General features: G+C 41.8%; 1 non-coding gene across 1 annotated transcript; it reads right to left on the minus strand.

Moving 5' to 3' along the window:
* Positions 1-496: 496 nt before the first annotated feature.
* Positions 497-614, minus strand: LOC114693587. Its single transcript, XR_003734572.1, has one exon. It is a non-coding gene; the product is annotated as a small nucleolar RNA SNORA24 (small nucleolar RNA).
* Positions 615-7,513: the final 6,899 nt, after the last annotated feature.

The following is a 7,513-nucleotide window of genomic DNA, read 5'->3' on the forward strand; positions in this document are numbered from 1 at the left end:
CCACCAACCCTCACACACAATCTCTGCTCACTGGGTCCAGCCACACCTCTCCTACTTGTAGGCCAGGCACGGTGTTGGGTCCTAGCAGGACCCACCCAGCAGGTTAAGAGGAGAAGGAGCAAAGGAGGATTATTTGCCCATTGGGGGCCAGAAGGAGGCGAGGCGCCAGGGTCTGGTGCATGCAGGATGCTGTTATTATCCCAGGCTGAGGAAGCAGGTGCAGGTGGGGGCACTGTGGGAACTGAAGACCTGCAGCTGGAGGCCACCCACCACCAGATGCAGGCTTGCATGGAGGGACAAGGCCAATGGCAAAACACAGCTGGGGATCAACCGTGAGGTGACAGGCACTGAGCACGGGTGTCCTCATCCCCTCCAGCCTGCAGGCTTTATCTCCTGTAGGCAGGATGGGTCGGAAGCCAGAAGAGTCTCCAGAGGTCACTCTCCCTGGCACTGAAAAGTATGCAAGATAACTGGCACCTCACAGCTGAGCAGTAAAGAATTCTCCTTGTACAAGTCCCAGTCCAATATCAGTTAAACGGCGGCAGTTTGCCAGTCAACAAGAACATGCTTTTCCATGACCAGGGAACCATTCTCCCTTAAAATCACATATGGAGGTATTATAACCATTTATAAGGTATACTTTCAGGTTACCCTTCTTTTGATAAGCTACTTTTCATTACTTTTTACCCTTATAATTTAACTTTTACTTGTGGAGGTAAGATTCTATGGGCCAAGGTAGCAATCATCTTCCAGCAGAATTTTTAATGGAAATCTTTTGATTTAGTGGGGTTTCTGAAAGATTAATATGCTTAAGAAGATAGATGACAATGTGGAGAATGTTATGAAATGAAAAGACTATTTCAATGAATTAAATTAAAATTCTAGTACAGTGAGCAAATATAACTAAATGAGTAAATTCAATATATGAATTCAATAGATTATTCTAAAGACAAGTAAAATAAATATTGCCAGAGCAAAGAGAGTTCATTATTAAATATTCAGACTGTAGAACAATCTTAAAATTCTTGCAGAGAAAAAAAATGAGACAAATAAAATAGAGTAAAAAGGTCACACATATATTTAACCAAAGAACTACAAGAAGGAGAGGTAGGGAGTGTAGTGAAAAACAGTATGTGAAGAGTGGTTGGCTGAGAATTTGCAAAAATCGTCAAGCTGAAATATCAAACCAAATTCCAAGCAAGATGCCCATAGTCTGAAAGTGAGAGCTAACAAGAATTTTTTTTTAAAAAGCACCCAAGAGGAAAAAAAAAAAAAAGAAGCATTTAGCTTCAGGGACTCAGCAGCAAGACTTAGGGATGCCTATCAAACAGAAGTAATGAAAGTTATGGGATTGAGACTTAGCCTGTTTAAAATAATAAGGAAGGGAAGAAAAAGAGAACTGCCAGCCTAGACTTCTACAGTCAGCGAAAACGTGCTCCAGGAAAAAAAGTGAAATAAAGAGAATTTAAGGCCAACAAAAGTGGATGTGTAGACTTTCACTGAAATGCTACAGGTACACAGATTTTCAGGTACACCAAAATGGCCCCAAATGCAGCAGGGAAATGTTGAAAAAAAAAAAGTAACAACCACACAAAGAGGGGTTGGCCATAAATATGAATGAGTCTTGACACATAAAGATGATTATAGCATAGGACTTAACATTATTATAGAGCTGAGATGTATCACAGCAAAAGCAAACACACACACACACACACACACACACACACACACACACCAATGGAAATGGGGTAAAGGAAGGTTACATTTTCAAGTTCTGTCATTGCTGAGAAGAGCTCAAATGTTGGTAGCTCATGGTACACTCAAACAAGCCATGGACACATGATGAGATGACTGGGGGAACAACGGAGGAAAACAGGTGTGTGCAGCGAGCTAGCATACAGAGATAAAGTGATAGTTTAACACTGATGGCTGATCTAGAGGAAACCAAAGTGCTGTGGTGGCTAGTGTTGTCAATGTGACAGAATTTAAGATCACCTGGGAAATAAGCCTCTCAGAATACCTGTGGGGGATTATCTTGATTGTTTTATTTGAAGTGTGAAGATGTGCGCACTCTAGGCAGTCCCATTCCCTTTGTGGGATTCTGAATTGGATAGGTAGAGAGCTGAGCAGCTGCTCTCTGTCTCTCAGCTGTGGATACAATGTGTCCAGCTGCTTTATCTACTGCCTCGACTTCCTTCCTGACACAATGGACTGTACCTTGAACTGTGAGTTAAAATAAAACATTTCTCCTTTAAGTTGCTTCTTGTCAAGATACTTTACCACAACACCAAGAAATTAAACTAAGACTTATTTATTATTAACTTTTTTCTTTTCCTTTTAAACAGAAGCAGAACTCTAGAATTTGTTAGATGAATGCATTAGAGAGGAAAGGAAGAGAGAGAGCAGTTAGTGTTGATAACAAATTTCAAATATATTAATGTATTGACTTATATAAACATTGTATTTAAATCCAGGAAGCCACAGAAGAGGAATTACCCAAGTTATAACTTTTTGATAGAGCTCATAAAATGTGGGAAATATTTCTAAGAAAAGAAAAGGAATTTCAGAAACATAGCTGGTTCTGGGAAAGCCAATTTTCTCCTAAAAGCCAAAACCTTCAGAATAATTTAATGTTGTCAGGAGCACAAAATTACTTTTCAAGCAATGATGGGAAGCCTGAAGTTTTATTTCTTAAGGTAAAGATGGATCTAATTTACTCAAAGGATGTTTGTTTCTAACCCAAGGAAAGAGGACTTGATAATGTGCGTCTGTCCTCTGAGGCTTCACTGTAGCCATGTTCTATGACACTGTACTAGAATTAAAATTGTCTATGTATTAGTAATTGAACCTCCTAGTATAGAGTTCAAAAGCAAGGTTTCACTTCAATCTATCAAAATCTCTTAGAGAGAGTTATATATATCCCTCCCTCCCTTGATGTGACTGGAAGTAGCTGGCATCCCAGATGTTCCACACACCAAAATTTCAAGGTAATTGAAAGTGTTCTGACGAAGGGCCACTAGTGTATTTTTAGAGGAAGCGTAGCCAGGGAAGGTGGATCACACCTATAACCCCAGCATCGAGAAGGCTGAGGCAAGGGCATTGCTGCAAGTCTGAAGCCAGACTGGGTAAGACAGTGAGTTCCACTTGTCAGTCTGGGCTGCAGAATGAGAGCCTGTCTCAGAAATCCTTTACAGCAGAAAGCGAACAATCCTGCGTGAGAAACGGCCTGCCCCAGAAGGAAAAACAAGGAAAGATTTTAAGTGAATCGAAGTATCTCCTGGGGTGAGTCTGCTCTTCTCTTGTCGGTTTTTTGTTTGTTTTGGTTTCATTGTTTAATTCCTCCTCCATCCTCTGGAGTCTGGTTGACCACCCTTAAAGAAAACTGACTCTCCTGCCTTAGAAGCCTTAGAAGTCATCAGTCATCAATGGCTTCTCAGTCGGGGTGGGGGGTGATAAGGCCCTCCCCATCACTGCTGAATGGTGATTGCCTTGATTCTTGCTGTCGTCAATCCCAGCTCCGTGAGTTCATGAGCCCAGAAGGCAGTTTTGCCCCCATCCTCCTTGATCTCTGGCTCTAAAGATCTTTCTGCCCCATCGTCCACTCCCCTAAAAGAGAATTATGAGTAATCACGAAGGATGGAAAGTAACCTGTGTGAGGTGTAGAATAAGGCCAGGGCAGTGAACTTGAATCTCCAAAACTCATTCTGGAGACCGGAAATCTCATGAATGTGCATAAACTGGCTTGAGTGGGTCTTACTAGATCCTATTGATAGGTCACAAATGGAGGTAAGTTACTAGATTTGAGGGGAAAGACTATGGCTGCTACTTGGGGGGACATATTAGAAGATAGGCTTTTGCCAGGTATAATGTGAGTGTAAGTGGATGTTTTGTGGAAGAAGGCATTGGACAAGGAGCAAGATAAGAACAAAGAGAGGGATGAAGTCCAGTAGGTGGTTGGATTCAAATATCACCTATCCACACACAGCAGCTGACCTCACAGCTAAAGATAGAACCATACAAAGCCCAGAGGAGCTGGGAAGTGCAGGGGGCACAGTTTGGGGGAGAGTTCAGAGTCCCACTGAGTAGATGAAACTTTAATTATAGGTAATAAAAAGAGATTAAGCAAACTATTCCCTATGTGTTTTTACAACCTGTAATTTTGTGCTATCAATTAATGCTTCTTCAAGGCGAAAACCAGATTCTATTCTGGTCATGTTTCCTTCACCGTAGAACATAACCTTGCCTTCCACTTTCAGGGTGGTGTTTGTGTGTGGGTAGGGAGTGTTGCATTTTCATTTTGTATATAGTTTCTGAGGGTTCATTTTGTAGCCCAGGCTGGTCTTCTACTCAGGATCCTCCTGCCTCAGCTACCAGAGCGCTGGGCTCCACACAGGCACACACCTTCACCATAGCCTGGTTTGGGGTACCTCCTTGTGTTTGCCTGGTTTGGTTTCTACTGGATTCGGTTTGGTAACTAATTCTGGTATTAGTTGTTACCTTTTTGTCGTTGCTGTTGTGACCAAGTACTGAAAAGAAGCAACTCAAGGAGGAAGGGATTATTTTGTGCCAGGATTTAAGAAGGGATCCATGGAATCATGGGAAAAGCAACTGGTCCAAGAAGCAGAAAGCAGTTAGGAAGTAGATCCATGCTGTGAAAATCTCAAAGTCTCCCAGTAACCCATTTCCTCCTGCAAGTCTCCACCTCCTAAAGTTTGACAACCTTCAAAAACAGTAGCTCCTCCTGAGGACTGTCCAAACCCGTGAGCCTTTGAAGACAGTTCACACTCAAACTACAGTAAACAGTTATGTCTACTAAAGTGATGTTTGGAGGCAACTCAGATGCTACCAAAAAGAAACTGGAGAAAGCACAAAAAAGTGGACAGTCATCCTGTATTTACAGGAATTAACAGTTACAATGTCCATAATGACAAAAAGCAATCTGCAAATATTACATGATCCCATTAACACTCCACTGACTCCTCACACAAGTAGAAGGGGGGGGATCCTAAGAGCCATGTCATACCACCCCCAAACCAAAGCCAAAGCTATCTTAAATGGAAAGACCAAAGCTGGAGGCATCATGCAAATGGATTTCAAAATCTGCCATGAGGCTAGAGTAATCAAGGCAAGAAGATGCTGGCATAAAAATAGGGATGTAGATAAATGGAACAGAATGGAAAGCCCAGAAATAAACCCATGAGTTTGCAGTCCTGGCTGCTGACAAAGGTGCCAGGAACACACAGTAGGGAGAAGACAATCTCTTCCAGAATGGAGCTGGGGAAACTGGATGTCAGCATGCAGAAGTAATGAGATTGGATGCTGCCACACCACAGGTACAGAAATCAACAGGAAAGGGGTAAAGACTCAAATACAAGCACTGAAGCTGTACATCAGTGAGGAAAGGGAGGAAAGCTCCTCGATGCTGCTCTGGGCACTACCTTTTCAGGCAAGGCACAGGAAACAAAAACAAATGGAGACCAAGAGGTTACCGTTACCACCGTTAAGTTTTCTGCAGAGCAAAGGAGGCCATGAAGAGAGTGAATCCAGCAGCTAGGGAGAGACTGCATGTGCAAACTCTGCATCTGCAAGAGGTTAATGTCCTGAATATACATGGAAGCCAACTCAACAGCAAGATAACAAATCGCCTGCTTTTAAAATGGGCAATAAACCTAAGCAGATAGTTAGTTCTCAGAAGAAGACCGATGGCCGAGAGGTGTGTAACAAATGTTCCACATCACTAATCAATAGGGAAAGCCAGCAGAAGCAGTACAGGAGCCTCTCACATCTGCTGGGCTAACTGCTGCTGAAAAGATGACAGACAAGTGTTGGCAAGGTTGTGGAGAAAAGGAAGTGCTCACACACTGCTAGTGGGATGCAAATTAGTGTTCCCATCATGGAACCCGGTGCTGAGGTTGCTCAAAACATTAAAAATAGAATGGCCATATGATCCAGTCATCCAACTATTGTGTGTATACCCAAAGGAAATGAAATCAGTATGTCAGCTGTATGTCCATCTGATGACATTATTAATAACAGCCATGAAATAGAATCAGCCTGGGTATCCAGACAGAAGGACAAGTACCACATGGTCTCACATGTGGGATCTGAAAAAGAACTAAAGGAGAAGTCACAAAGTGGAGAGAAGAATGGCCTCATGAAGGTGGAGTCATGGGCAGGGATTAGAGAGCCACTGGTCAATGGATACCAATTTTCCGTTAAGCTGGAGTAATAAATTCAAGAGACCTATTATGTTATGATGACTATAATTAACAATGTGTTATATGCTTGAAAATTGCTAATAGATTACAAGTATTCTCAAAACAGAAAATTTATGTATATATGTTAATTAAATATATATAGCCATTCTATAACATATACATATATCAAGATAGTATGCTGGGCAAAATTAATATGCACAATTTTTATTTGTCAGCTAAAGATTAAGAAAAAATGGCAAGCTGGGTGGGGTTGGTACACAACTCTAATCTCAGCACTTAGGAGGCAGAGGCAGGCAGATCTCTATGAGTTCAACACCAGTCTGGTCTACAGCCTGGTTGGAGTTCCAGAACAGTCAGGGCTATGCAGAGAAATCCTTTCTCAAAAAGAAGGAAGAAGGAAGGAAGGAAGGAAGGAAGGAAGGAAGGAAGGAAGGAAGGAAGGAAGGAAGGAAGGAAGGAAGGAAAGAAAGGAGAGAAGAGAAGGAAGGAGAGGAAGAGAAGAAAGAAAGGAAAGAAAGAAAGAAAGAAAGAAAGAAAGAAAGAAAGAAAGAAAGAAAGAAAGAAAGAAAGAAAGAAAGAAAGAAAAATGATGTTTGCTGCCTTTTAACCTCAGAATTCAACAGACCCATCTCTGCAGAATGGTCGTTCTTGTGTTCAAAATAGAATAGCCAGAACCAGCGAAGAGATGCTATTTTAGGATGCTGTTATCTAAGTGAGGGATGCAGATACTCCAGGGTTCTGTCAAAGGGCTGCTGAATCCTAGTGGACTGCCAATCAAGGCATCTCTCGGTCTTCTGAAGATGCAATACATGTCAGTGTTGTCTCTTTTTCATTGGAGTTCCCTGGCTATGTTACATAGAGAAATGTATAGAGCTAAATGCAACTGGGTTTGGGGGTGGATGCTTGTTTTTGGTTTTGCTCTGTGCGATTTCAAGGAACAAACTAGAATCAATTCAAAGTTCCTGGTTTGGCTATCTACAATTGCCATGAAGTGAACTATTATTGTTCCTATTTTCAGAGGAAGAAATGGAAAGATGAGAAGCCAAATGACACACATAAAGAACTTGCTAGAATCTATGCCCCAGAAACTGTAGGACAATTTGTTCCCTGTCCTGTCCTCCATGTCTCCTCCATGGAGCACACCTATGGGGTGTGCCCACTCTGACCTATGGCTGTAGGTATCCTCATTTTAAAAAATTTTATTCTGTTCTATTTTAACAAAACAGGGTCACATGGGATACCAGCCAGTCTTGAACTCACTCTCTACATACAAACTCCTGGGAAGAAGCTGTTTG

Source organism: Peromyscus leucopus, chromosome 7 (genome assembly GCF_004664715.2).
Source record: "Peromyscus leucopus breed LL Stock chromosome 7, UCI_PerLeu_2.1, whole genome shotgun sequence".
In the NCBI taxonomy this organism is placed as follows: Eukaryota; Metazoa; Chordata; class Mammalia; order Rodentia; family Cricetidae; genus Peromyscus; species Peromyscus leucopus.